At 42.0% G+C, this 14,465-nt stretch overlaps 1 protein-coding gene across 3 annotated transcripts in view; it reads left to right on the top strand.

The window, feature by feature from the left end:
- The first annotated feature begins 3,508 nt into the window (after nt 1-3,508).
- Nucleotides 3,509-14,465, top strand: part of ST6GAL1 (ST6 beta-galactoside alpha-2,6-sialyltransferase 1) — a 65,046-nt gene continuing 54,089 nt past the window's right edge. The window contains exons 1-2 of one of the 3 annotated variants that reach the window (XM_052638729.1): nt 3,509-3,619; nt 10,124-10,272. The gene's annotated coding sequence lies outside the window, so the exon portion shown is untranslated. Of the gene's footprint in view, nt 3,620-10,123; nt 10,273-13,042; nt 13,156-14,465 lie in introns of those variants that run through there. The other 2 variants (XM_052638744.1, XM_052638736.1) reach the window with 2 other exon arrangements.

Genomic DNA, 14,465 nt, shown 5'->3' with positions numbered 1-14,465 from the left:
ATAATTTCATGGAGAAAGGATGATACTTCAGATACGTATTAATTTTGTGGCTTTACCCTATGGTTGGCATCAAAGGAAACTGTCAGGTTTATGGAAGGTATCCAGTGTTTCTTTATGCTCAGCAACACAAATCAAGTCTGTCTAAATGATAAGGTAAAATCCCGGTCTTAGGGAATGCAAAAAATGGCCAATGAAGTGCTTGAACATAGCTCATCTCACACCCCCTCCTCTCATCTGTTCTGACTCCTCTTCCTCTTCATCTTTCAGTTCAGTTCAGTCGCTCAGTCATGTCCGACTCTTTGCGACCCCACGGACTGCAACACACCAGGCTTCTCTGTCCGTCACCAGCTCCCGGAGCTTGCTCAAGCTCATGCCCATCATCTCATCCTCTGCCGTTCCCTTCTCTGCCTGCCTTCAATCTTTTCCAGCATCAGAGTCGGCTCTTCACATTAGGTGGCCAAGGTATTGGAGCTTCAGTGTCAGTCCTCTCAGTGACTATTCAGGACTGATTTCCTTTATGATTGACTGGTTTGATCTCCTTGCAGTCCATCTGCAGTGATTTTGGAGCCCAAGAAAATAAAGTCTCTCACTGTTTTCGTTATTTTCCCAGCTATTTGCCATGAAGTGATGAAACCAGATGCCATGACCTTCGTTTTTTGAACGTTGAGTTTTAAGCCAGCTTTTTCATTCTCCTCTTTCACTTTCATCAGGAAGCTCTTTAGTTCATATTTGAGTTACTCAAATGTGAAGTTGATCCCCAGGCTCCGCAAACCATACACACTGTGTGGCTGACTTCTCCACATGGCACACACTCTGTGGCTGTTATTCTTACTTACCTATTTCTCTCCCTCTGGAGTCAGAGTCCTCCACAGTCACCCTCATGTTCTCATTGCCTAGCTCTGGTCCTGAGCAACATAGCACTCCATCAGTATGAATTGGCTGAATGGAGAAACTTGCCAAAATCTGCATGTGAAGTTAGAAGGTGTGTGTAGAGTAGTGACAGGTGCATCTGCAAAGTGAAGCAAGTGGGCTGAGGAAAAGGAAAACAATAATATTTATGTTTGGAAAATGCAAAGACTTTCCTTTGCCTATACTTCCTTGTGCCCCGTGAGGCATCGGTATTCTCTCATCCCAGATGTTTCTTGCCCCTAAGCCATGTTTCTCTATCAACATCTTGCCAGCTCCCATCTGTTCCATTCACCCTTGCTGAGGGTTTGGGGTGATGATGGTCCTGTGGTGTGTTCATGTCCAATTTGTAGCCTTTTGATTTTGGGGGTAAAACCTGGACTCTGCGCATATCAGCAGAAAGGAGGAGTGTTTTCTTCTTTAATCCTCATGCCCTATAGGTTTGAGAAGGGCCAAGTTCTCTCTGGCTTTCCTTGGATGGTAGTCACTGGTGGCATGGGGTGCTAGGCAGGTAGAGGAATAATCTTGGTATGAAATGAGTCTTTGCTATTCAAATGTTGGCTCTGGGGCCTTCTGCATTATCACTGCTCAGCTGGGAAGTTGAATCTAACTCAGTAATAGAATTCTTTGCTGAGCACCTCCTGTATGTTGGACAATATACTGAGAGCTTCATAAATGCTGGCTCAGGTACTTACATCTGTAGGACGATTGTGAGACATGTCCTGAGAAACCTGGCAGGCCCTGAAGCCGGGAGCATAACAACAGCTTGGTGACAGAAGGAGAATTTGTCAGGGAGCCAAGTAATCTGAGTTCCACTTTGGCTCTGTCATAAAGTGATCATGTAGCTCTCTCTGTGGCAGTGGACCTCAGTTTTTCCATCTATGAAAATGGGATGAGGAGAGTTTGATCAGATGCTTTTACATTTTCTTCTGTTTCATGCCATCATTGTGTTGAATACGGTTCAGCCTGCTCTCTTCTTTGCCTGAGTGACTTTTTGGATTGCAGGTTGGGACTATGTATTCTGATAGACTGAGTGACTCTATCTCCTGGTGATACTCTGACCTCCTGGTGACAAAAAACTTGTTTTCTTGAATGTTTCCTAACCATGGGCCTACCGCATTGGCGAGATATGAGGCAACATTGTGTTAGGTCCTGAAACATTTTGGCTGTATGTGTTTATTCTGGGACAGTTGCTTCCAAGCCTGAATGTAGTGTTTCTCACACTAACAACTGAAATTAATCATTAGGACTACTTTTAAATAACTTGGCCTTTAAATGTCTGGAGGTTCTTGTTATTTTCTCTTTTATTATTAGTGCCTTTTGTGTCTGGTCTAAGAATCTTCTCCTACCCCAAGATCGTGAAGATACTCTAATATGTTTTCTCCTAGAAAGTCTGTAGCTTGATTTTTCACATATAGGTCTAGGATCTGCTTCACATTAATTATTTAGAGAGAGTGTGAAAAACAATTCAAGATTCATTCTTTCCCTATATAGATGTCCAGATTCTCCAGAGCAATTTATTAAGAAGAACTTTCTTTTTCCACTGAATTTCACTGTAAAAAAAAAAGAAAAATGTTACTGTTGAAAAAAAACCTATGTTACTGTTACTTTTGGATTCTGTTCTTTTTCATGGATCTATTTGTCTGTCCTTACTTAATCACTGTCTTGATTACTGTGGTTTTATAACAAGTCTGGTAATTTACCTTTTTTTTAAACTTTTTATTTTGTATTGGGGTGAAGCCTATTAACAGTGTTGCAGTAGTTTCAGGTGAACAGTGAAGGGACTCAGCCACATATAGTAATTTATGTTTTTTTAAAATTATGTGTTTTAAGTCCTCTGTATTTTTTTAAAACAAATTTTTAGTTATCTTGTTAATTTCTACAAATTGCCTGTTGGGATTTTGATTGAGAATGCACTGAAATTATAGACAATGCAATAGTCAAGAGTCTTCAGAGAAACAAAACTAATAGAACATGTGCATGTTTACCTTATCAATACTCTTACAGACTTACCTGGAGTAATGTTTGACCAAATATCTGGGCACCTGCGGTCCAACTGACACATTAAATTTATCATCACAGTCTATTTGGGGGAAAATGAACATTTAAACAAAACTGAACCTTTCAATTCATAAACATGATATATGTTCCCGTTTCTTTAAGTCTTCCTTAACTTCTCTCAGTAAGAACAATTTTATAGTTTTTCAGTGAGAAGTCCTGGCTATCTTTAATTTGCTTCTTGGCATTTGATGTTTTGTTATTATAAATTGTGTATAAGATATATTTTCCAATTATTTGTGTATTCATAGTGAATACACAAATAATAAGAATGCATAGTGTTTTGCAAGAAATGTAATTCCCAATTTGTCAGACAGCAGTGATGTTTAGGAACTACTGTTCTAGAGGTAAGTCATCACTAAAACATCCTTTTCATCTGTGTGCTACTTTACCATTGCTAAAGCATTTCCTTCCTTTGGACCTGACAAGGGCTCTCAGAGACAGGGGAGCTATTATTATTCCTAATATCATATAAGGAAATTTGGCCTCAGGGATATTATCTGAGAGTCCTGTGACTGGCAAGTGACTATGGCAGTCCCAGGCTGTCAGAACTCAGGGCTCTCCTAAGGGAGAGGGTCTGCTCCTGATATCGCAGTCTATGTTTATCAACGTGGACTTTTATTGAGAACACACAGCAAAGGCGTCTGGCTTTATGGTGAGTCTTTGGCCTCTGGCCTCTGTGGACAGCATAGAAGGCAGGGAAGAACGCAGCAGAGAGGGAAAGGTGGACCGAGGTAACTATAAGTCACCGGAGCGCAGAGGAGGATAGGCTCGCCATCAGCCCATTAAGCGCGTTGTCTTTTGTGAAAGATCCCGGGGCCCCACCGCAGCTAGAGTGTGAGCACGGTACGCCGTGCATGCCTTGCACAATCGTGTGCCCCATCCCAGAGGGAAAACAGCAAGCACAGAACCCTTAATTACCCAAGAATCATTTGAAGTCGAGGAACCTAATTTACTGAGTGTTTTGTTTCTTTTTCTTTTGAGAACTGCAGTAGAAGTTGATTCAAATCTAAAAGACTTGACTCAAATCTAAGAGACTCTCTTCCTTTAAGTTTCCTTTTCCAGCCTTTTCAGTTTCCGTCCTTTCTCTCTTCTCCTCCTCTTCCCTCTGTTACTGAGTACTGAGTGCCAGGTCCTGCAAATGTAGAGATAAATGAGGGGGCTTCTCCCCTGGGGAACTTAAAGTCTTACAAACTTTTTGGACTGTCACCAACCAATAAGGAATGTAGTTTATGGTATTATAGTTGCATTTTAAAAAAGTTTTTATATTTTAGAAATACATACTGGAATATTTACAAATGAATGTCATGCTATTTGGGATTTGTCTAAAAACTAGCTAGGGGGTACAGGAGTAGGTAGAAATATAAACAAAATAAGATTGGACATCATTAATAATTATTGACTCTGAGTCATGGGTCCATGAGAGTTCATTATTTGTCATCCATCTATAGCTACCTTGCCAGCTCTGATCTATTTCAGATAAAAGTTTCATGAAGCACGGTTATTATATGCAGTGAATTTTGATACTTTCAAATCTAGTTTGCTCTATTTTATAAGCCAAGTGATGTTTTAAATTGTTTTTGACTCATTAATGTAAAATAATATGTATTTTGAAAAACACTGGTATAGTGTGGGAGAGAAGGACCTGTAAAATAAGTGATTACCAGCCACCCCAAAGTGCTGCTAGAGTGTGAGCTGAGGGACACGGAGGAGAGAGAAGGTCTGGGCAAACAGAGTCCTGGAGAGTCTGGGACTCCCTTGCAGATGTCTTTGAGCAGTTTGAATGGAAGAAGAAGCATTTACATGTTGACGAGATGGCAAGGAGGGATATTTGAGCTCAAGGATGAGGGCCCTGGTGCAACTGGGCATCAGTGAGGTGGACTAGGTGAGCCTTAGTTAGGTCAGTGCAGCTAGAATCTCAGAGATGAGATTATAGATAGCAGCAAAAATCACAAAAGGTCTACACGACAACTTAAGAAATTGGGAATTTTTTCTGTGTTTCAGGAACGCATTTTGATGGTAAACCTAGAAATGACCCTGTAACATTTGCTTTTTCTCAAGATTGCTATCAGCTACAAGGAGGTAGACTAGCTTATTCTATGCAGCGATGGTTTACAACGGAAAACACAGACCCAGAGGAGACCTGGTCTTGGAACCCAGATCTCCCAACCCATCTCATGCATCTCATCTCCCACCCTGCCACATGCTTCTCTGAAGATCCACATAGATACACAAATTGAGCTCCTACAATTTTTACTAAAGCAAAAATTATAGTCATTTCAGGACATAGTAAGAGCTGTGAATAGAGTAAGCCCTGTCCTTTCTTCTTCCCACTGCAGGGTTCTCTCATCTGCAGAGTGAAGTTATGGTAACTGAGAAATTGATAATCACTTACACTTATAACATGGTATTTCTTTAGGTGCTTTACAACTATTACCTCACTTAATGTTCACAACAATTCTATGTGGTAATTATTTTTTCCATTTCACAGATGAGAAAGCTGATATATATACATAAAAGTAAGTGATGTGCCTAAGGTCCCATATCTAGCAGTTAGCAGAGCTTGAATTTAAGTGAAGTCCAATCTCTTAACCACTGTGATGCTTCTTAGTTAGGTTTGATTTCATTGAATCCAGATGTTTGAACAAAGATAGTCAGTGAAAAGATTTGGCTTTCAGCTTGATTCTCAATATTGCTGAATCTGAATCTTCCCTAATTCAGAGGAAGGAGAATGTTTTTCCAGCTAGGAGAAGAAGGATGACTTCTTGCACGGAAGTGATATTTTAACGGAGCTTTGAGAGATGGGTGAAATTTTGAGAAGTAAAAAATGCTGAGAACAAAGGGCAGAGTACCAGCCAAGATGAAATAATCCAGCTACAACTTCTCCTCACCACTATTTACAACAAAAAATTGGGTAGAATGCAAAAACCAACTACATGAAAACTGGGCAAAGGCAGATAGGATACTGTAGTCAAAACTTGAATAATGACCCTTGCCATGTGGAATTGTGTAGTTGTTTGTGAGGCTAGAACTCTGAGATAACCCCATATTTCCAGCCAGAGGAACCAGGAAAATAAGCCAATGAAAGCCAGAGACTCCAAGGAAATTCCTGAGAAGAAAGAGCTGAAAGGGGGACCCACTCTGTGTATGGTTTGGCACAAGTCCTGGGCATTCTACAAGATGTGGGATGGATCCTATGAAGCATAGCTTAAGTTTGAGAACTTAATCTGTGGTATTAACCACTATCTGAGTCCCAGATAAACCCTTGAGTTGCCTGTGTGACTGGCACACCCAGTTGGCACAGGAAAGGCTTTGAAAATTGAATTGACGTTAGAGATACCGGTCATAAAAGATGAAGGAGAATTTTCTATTTGAGCCAAAGTGGGCTAAATGCCTGCTAAAAAAAAAAAAAAAAAACAGAAGTATCAACATTTTTTTTCAGAAGAATTTAACAGAGTTTAGAGTCTCATGACCTAACATTCAAAAGTCCAGGATACAATCCAAATTTACTCACTATGAAAAGGACCGGGAAAAGCTGAACTCAAAGGGAAAGGTTTTCAACAGGTGCTAACCCTATGATATCTCAGATGGTAGAATTCTCAAAGATTTAAAGTAGCTGTTAAAACCATACTCCACTCTTGAAAGACATGAAAAGAGAGAGGTTTTCAGCAGAAAAATGGAAACTATACAAAATAACCAGATGGAAATTTTAGAACTGTTGAAGAGACAACATCTGAGGGAATGAATCCACTAGATGGTCTCAGTGACAAAATAGAGATGACAGAGAAAGAAGTCAGTGATCTTGAATATAGAGCAATAGAAATTATACAACACTTAAAATATACTTGTAAATATATTTTTTATTGGAAAAAAATGGATAGAGTCTCATGATCCTGTATGTGTGTGTGCTCAGTTGCTCAGTAATGTCCGACTCTTTGCAATCCCATGGACTGTATGTAGCTCATCAGGTTCCTCTGTCCATGGGATTCTCCAGGCAAGAACACTGGAGTGGGTTGCCATTTCCTCCTCCAGCAGATACTCCTGACCCAGGGATTGAACCTGTGTCTCCTGCATAGGCAAGTGGATTCTTTACCACTGAGCCACCAGGGAATTATCTAGCCACAAATGTCAGTGGTGCCAATTTTGAGAAACCCTGCTCCAGACTAATCTAAGTTTTCTCCCTAGTGATATTTCCAGCATTTTCTTTGTGCTCTAATTCTGGACATATACTTATCTTGCATCTGGTTTTGTATTGTTCTCTTTTTTGTTTCCATCGTAGAATGAATGTAAATTTTGATATCAGCTTTTTCATTTATCCAGTTGTATAATTTTGGTCAGGTCACTAAACTATGCTATGCTTCAACATCTATATCTGTAACATGAGATCAAAGTCAATACGCATAGATAATGCACTGACTGACATTTTCTCAGTATTTGCCATGGGCCAAGGACTGTGCTAAATGCTTTAGGTTTGTTATGTTTCACTTCTTCAAAACAGCTCTGTACGGTTAATGTAGGGGCTTCCCTGGTGGCTCAGCGTAAGGACTTTCTGCCTGCAATGCAAGAGACACAGGTTTAATTCCTGGGTGGGGAAGATCCCCTGGAGAAGGAAATGGCAACACACCACAAGTATTCTTGCCTGGGAAATCCTATGGACAGAGGAGCCTGGCAGGCTACAGTTCATGGGGTCACAAAGAGTTGGATGTAACTGAGCACACAGCACACACGGAATCACAGTGAATCCCAAATAGAGTAAATCCCAATGACAACTACTCAGTCACATCATATTACACTGCTGAAAACAAAATTAAAAAAATTATATTGAGAGCAGCCAGAGAAAGATGATACATTATATGAAAGGGAAACCTATTCAAGTACTGCAGATTTCTCATCTAAACCCATGTAGATCAAAGACAGTGGAACAACATCTTTGAAGCAGTAGAAAAACAAAGCTGTTAACCCAGAATTTTATGTGTAGAAGGAAATCTTTCATGATTGAAGACAAAATATTCTCAGATATAGGAGATCTAGGAAACTCATTTTAAATCTTATTGGAGGGAAACTTTGAATGTGAGCAATAAAAGAAGAGCAGGAGAAATAATAAATATCCAACGTAGATTCTCCAGCAGTGAAAATACACTCAAAAATATGAAATAAAAAATTGAGCAAAAATAATCTGCTCCCATGACACAAGGGTAATTATAGATTACTGGCAATATTTTGAATTTATTTCCTGCAAGTCATTTTCCTTTGTGAATAATTTTTCCCTTTTCTTTTTCTCCTGCTTTTTCTCTCTTTCAACTAAGATTTTATAGTTTTACAATATTCTTTATCAGTTTGCATTATGTTATGAATCCATTACTATTTTGTTGAGAGACCTAATCTAAATTTTTTTGTTTGATAATGGTTTGGTTATATTTGTAAAAAGATAATGGTGATTTGGTTATATTTATAAAAAGAGTGCTTTTTAGAGATCCATAGTGACATAATGGATGCAATGATACAATGTCTGAGATTTTCTTAAAATAGTCAAGATGGAGGATTGGGTTCTTATGTTAAAGAAATGAAACTTGCCTTAAATCAGTAATTGTTGATGCTGGGTAAGGAGTACATGGTGGCTCATTATATTACTTTTTTAGCCGTGTCTGACTCTTTGTGACCCCATGAATTGTAGACCGCCAGCCTCCTCTGCCCATGGGGTTTTCCAGGCAAGAATACTGGAGTGGGTAGCCATTCCCTCCTCCAGGGGATCTTCCCAACCCAGGGGTTGAACCCCAGGTCTTTTGCATTGTTGGATTCTTTACTATCTGAGCCACCAGGGAAGCCCATACTACTTTCTATAGTTTTCTAAACGTGTTTTGTAAATTAGAAAGCTTTAAGAAGTCTTCATAAGTGTGATTTTAAGTGTTTAATCACACCCTGTCCTGCAGACATTCCATAAAATTAGATTCTCCTATTATTGTTCTGAATTGAGGCTGTTTCAGGTTATGTGTTGGAGAAGGCAGTGGCACCCTACTCCAGTGTTCTTGCCTGGAGAATCGCAGGGACAGAGGAGCCTGATGGGCTGCCGTCTACGGGGTCGCACAGAGTTGGACACGACTGACATGACTTAGCAGCAGCAGCAGCGGCAGGTTATGTGTGGGCTGAGATCGAATCAGACAGCTTTTCTGATTATTTCCTTTTTGGAGATGTAATTACTGAGTTATAAGAGAAAGGGCTTTTTAATGCTTTGATACATTTTGCCAAATTGCCCTTCAGAAGAGATGTCCCATGTTATTTTTGTTCAAGAGACACATGGGAGTGCTCTTTTCAGCTCTATATTATATATATATTTTTAACTGCTAGTAATTTTTTTTTTTTAACAATGACTGGACTTTATTTGGACCTTAATTCAAACAAACTCTTTAAAAAAAATCAGCTTTATAAACAAACACACGTATTTGAAATTCTGGCTAGATATTTGATGGTATTAAAATTTTATCATTATGTTTGCATTTATTTGTTTATATTTACTGGGTTTGGGGGTTATTTTTTGTGTTTCTGTGGTTACTTTTTTAAAAAATTAATTTTTATTGCAGGATAATTATTTTTAAACTGCTATTAATTTGATAGGGAGAAGGTGGCATCTTGTTACTTTAATGTATATTTCTTTGAATTTTCAATAACACTGAACCCTCAACCTGCCACTGGATTGGTCCCCATCCTCGTAGGGAGAAAGCAAGGGAGACAAGTAGAACAAAAAAGATTTACAGCCCCTCCTCATTCCTCCCTTTTGGGGATAAGAAGCAAATGCAGACACAGAGCCCTGGGTTCAAATCCTTTCTGCAACTTCTAGCTACTGACTTTGAACAGCCTTTGGCTCTCGGAGCCTCAGATTTTTCTACTGAAGAAATAGAGCAGTCTCACTGACCTCTGTAAGGGTGAGGTGATAGAGATTTATAAGGAAATAATCTGGTGTGCAGAGGTCAGTCTGAAGATGGTAAAGAAGTCTTTATAGGGCTTAAGTTCAGGATATGAAAGCACTACCTGGTGTGCAGAGGCAGCAGGAACCCAGAGCCAGCTCTCCTGCCTGGGGATGGCCCTGTGGGGACTGCTGCTGGTGTTTGGTGTTTGGGTCAGCACCTCTTTACCTTTCATTCTTTACAACCTCCTCACACAGCAGTCTTCCAGTCACTGCTCAGCAACAGAGGCAGCTATCCCGAGCCAGAAAATTAATCCTGGGGAGTGAATGCCAACACCTAATGTATTTATCTGATTCTGTGGGAGTGCACCCTTCAAACCTCAGCTCCGGATCATGGTGAACTTCAGGTAGGTTTCTTTGGCAGTGTCTCCCCTTATTCTTTGAAGCAGAATTCAAAGTAGGAATCTGCTCTTTTCAGGGCAGCCTAGCCAAGCTAAGGTCTCAGACTAAATTCACTGTCCCTCCCTGACTGCTCACCTTCCTACTGTTCCCTCTCTGCCCAGGCCCAGAATTTCTAAATTGGACATATTCTTGCTCTACACCTAGAGGTTAAGAGCGGCTGAGACACAGTTGGGGCCTGGGACTCTGAATAACATGTCTCACAGCTCAAGAGACAGCCTGACATATTTTTCTATTTACTGCTTTGGAACAGTGGTGGAGGGTTGGGGTTACTCTTTGGGTCTTTTGAATACCAAATGAGAAATGTGTGTGCATGCGTGCTAAGTTGCTTCAGTTGTGTCTGACTCTGTGCGACCTTATGTACTGTAGCTTGCCAGGCTTCTCTGTCCATGGATTCTCCAGGCAAGAATACTAGAGTGGATTGCCATGCTCTCCTTCAGGGGAATCTTCCCAACCTAAGGTTTGAACCTGTGTCTCTTATGTCTCCTGCATTAACAGGTGGGTTCTTTACCACTGGTGCCACCTGGAAAGCCCCCAAATGAGAAATCTCCTGAAATCAAAGCTGGGTGCCCAGGCCCTGGTGCTATCAGCCTAGCCCAGTTTTGCTCTGGAATCACCTCATTGATTTCCCGTTTTCTTCCCTGGACACAGTCTACTTGCAAAAGACCAAAGAGGGGAGCTGGGAGATGGAGTGAATTTGGCTTATTTTCTAAGTTGAAGGAAAATTCAGAGGCAAAGTCAGCAGGCTTTCTTGTGAGAATTGGGGTCTACCGACTTCTCCTGTCTTGGGCAGTGAGCCAGCCAACTCCTGCAGGGCTGTTTGGGCAGAGCTTCTCTAGTTGTTTGTCTGCAGAAGACTCTCAAGTATGCCATGCTCTGAGAGAAATGAATGATTTTGTATTTGCATTTTGATGATCATTTAAAAATGACTCTTATACCAGTTATTCACCCCAATTCATAGCTAAACGATCCTTTAGTAGAATAAACTATTGGTGTCTTGAGTAAACGTTTGGCAAATAGCAAGCATTTCTTTTCTTCTTTCAAATGGAAGGGTGCTTGATGAAGCTCAAACTTTATTTCCTATTGCTTTATAGAGGTGGTGAACTCATGCCATTGTCTTGGAGCCTTAAGGTTCCTTCTCTATTATTTCCCTAGTGTTTGCACCACAACCCTGTGAAGTAAGGATTATTAAGCCCCTTTGATCATAAGGAAACAGAGGGTCAGAGAGGATGAGTGGCTTCCAAGGATATACAGTGATTTGACCTGAGAACTGGGGGTCCTCACATGTGTACCATGATATCAGGCTTTTCCATGAGTTTGGCCCTGCCAGTAACAGCTCCTTGTCTCTAACTCCTTTGAGAGTTCCAGATTCTGGTTCTCATTGCTTTGGATCAGTGTTTGAAATGGTTAACACTGTAAGTGGCCAATATTGATTTTGTTGAGATGGACATCTAGGTCCCATATTTAACCAGGCAAATATTGAGTCATGTACTCCTGGAACATTCATCTCTTCTCAGAAATGAAGACTTCCTCCATCCTCAGTAGATAAGCCTTCTGCTCCTGGCAGGCTCAGGTTCACAAGGTGCCACTTATTAAGCACCTGCCATGTTCCAAGGCATGGTAGGATCCTTCTAACCTTATAGCAACTCTGTGAGGTAGGTGGTTTTGTATACATTTTACAGATAAGGAAGCTGACACCCAGCACGTTCATATAATTTGCATAGGGTCATACTGATAGCCGATGAAGCTAGGATCCAGATTTGTCTGACTCCAAGGCTGGGTTTGCAGGAAATTTAGCTCCACTCTTCCAAATGGGGCCATGTGTGTGGGCCTTCACCGTCTTAGTCCTGATCCTCATCTCATGAGTGTGTGGGGGTGGGTAGGAAGTGGGGGTGCACCTAGGTTGTCTTGACCTCTGGACCCTGAATCAAACCTGAGTTGGGATTCTGGCTCTGTGTTAGCAGAGTGATTGTGGAGAAACCCACAGCCTCATTTGTAAAATAAATTAGACAATTGTAGCATTGTTTTGATCGTTAATCAAGTACTTGGCCCAGTGCCTGGCCTGTAATAGTTGCCCAAGAAGCAGTGACTACTATTTGTTTGTTGGTCACGTACTCTCAGGGAGTGGAGAAGAGGGTTTTGGGGATGGGCAGGTCTGCCCCCCGCCACCTACTCCCCCACATGGCTGAGCTGGCACAGCACCATGTCGGCTCGGAAGCTCCCTTCCCTGCTCTGGAGCTCTTGATCTGCTGTCCACTGCACCTCTGGTGAAAGCCAGACTCTCCCACCTGATGCTGTGCCTCACTGTGGGGCTTGAGGCTCCCTTTCAGCTTCACCTCCCGACGCTCAGCTTTGTCCCCCTGCCTGGGCAGACTTGAGCCTCTCTGTGCCCAGCACCCTGCCCTTGCCCACCTCCAGGCCATTTCCCTCCCATCCCATGGGTCTTTCCCATCCGCCAAGGCTTCTTTGATCCCAGGCTGGATTTGAATCCCTCCTCCTGGGCTAAGATCCTTGAACACCTTCTTTTCAAGAAGAAAGCACTCACTTATTTGGTAAAGGAAGGTGACCCACAGGCCCTGACCCAGAGGTAACTGGGCCACAGGCTCTGGCAACACAGAGGTAACTAGATGGCTCAGGTGCTCACTCTCTAGTGAGAGGATCAAGGTAAACAGTGCGTTAAATATTTTTTCTTTGACTTTTCATGGTATTTAGGATGATCAGCATCTTGAGGGCAAGAAGAGTGAGTACCAGTTACCCCTGGGCCGCTGTTCTGAGCTCACAGTTACCAGTGTCTTGGTGAAATTGATTGATCTGAACAGATGTGATCAAAGGTAAGCTCACAGTTCTGGCACCCCGAGGCCAGCACTGGTGGGGGGTGGTCAGAGGGAGAGTGGGAAGCCCAAGAGCACCCCTCTCCCTTCTGTGGCACTCTCTTCTACCCTTCCATCTTCCTAAGTCACAGTCTATGACTGAGTCAGCATGCAGGTTTGGCACTTTTTTGATGACTTGCTATTGGCTTCTAGGGAGGGAAGCACGCTGGGCTTAGAGCCAGATATTCCTGGGCCAATCATATGACCTCCTCCAGCCTTGGTTTCCTCTTGTATAAAATGTTCAAACAGTAGACTCGACATTCGTATGAGAGTTCTCTGGAGATCTTTGGAAATGCTCCACATCATCTTCATCGTTCTTACCAAGTTCTCATTTACTGATAGTAGTCCTAAGGTGAGGTGTTCTCTCATTTGATGGGTAAGGACATCAGGCACATGCTACCAGAGCACAGAGTTTCCCCCATTTATGCAGTCAGGCTTAAGCGATCTGTGTCCTGAGCAACTTGAGTGATCTGTGTGCTCTATTGATTACATGAATATGGAGCTGTAGGCATTTGTAAGTCTATTAAAAGAAATTCATCATTGGGTATAAACTTTCCTTGACACAGACTAGCAGTCTGGTTTCTTTGGGAGCCATAGCTCACAAAGTGAAAGTCGCTCAGTTGTGTCCGACTCTTTGTGACCCCCATGGACTATACAGTCCATGGACTTCTCCAGGCCAGAATATTGGAGTGGGTAGCCTTTCCCTTCTCCAGGGGATCTTCTCAACCCAGGGATCAAACCCAGGTCTCCCACATTGCAGGTGGATTCTTTACCAGCTGAGCCACAAGGGAAGCCCAACAATACTGGAGGGGGTAGCCTATCCCTTCTCCAGCAGATCTTCCCGACCCAGGAATTGAACTGGAGTCTCCTGCATCACAGGCAGATTCTTTACCAACTGAGCTATCAGGGAAGCCCTACAAGCAAGCAGTTTTTTCTATCATGACCTGAAGGGTATGCAACCACCCCTCCACCCTGAGTCATGGTCTGGGGGTGAGCTCTCTTGCAGACTAAGGGACTCAAATAGTCAAAATCCCAGATGTTGACTCTGTAAAGGCCAAAGGTCAAGTGTCAGGACAACAACCATCCAGGGCTGCTGATGGATTCAGTGAGATGGTAAGTGTCCAGCCCCTGAGTGTGCCCTGGGCTCTGAACTATGGCACAGTTACTTTCCTTTTTCACTAAGATCATTTGCTTCTGGGGTTAGTGGGCTCTGCTGTGGCTGAGAGAGTGTAAGTCAAACAAGATGAACATCTGAGTACAGGAATTAGGAG

The sequence above is a fragment of the Budorcas taxicolor genome, chromosome 1 (assembly GCF_023091745.1).
Source record: "Budorcas taxicolor isolate Tak-1 chromosome 1, Takin1.1, whole genome shotgun sequence".
Taxonomy (NCBI): domain Eukaryota; kingdom Metazoa; phylum Chordata; class Mammalia; order Artiodactyla; family Bovidae; genus Budorcas; species Budorcas taxicolor.
The sequence above is the reverse complement of the archived record's forward strand: the minus strand, read 5'-3'. Positions and strand labels throughout refer to the sequence as shown.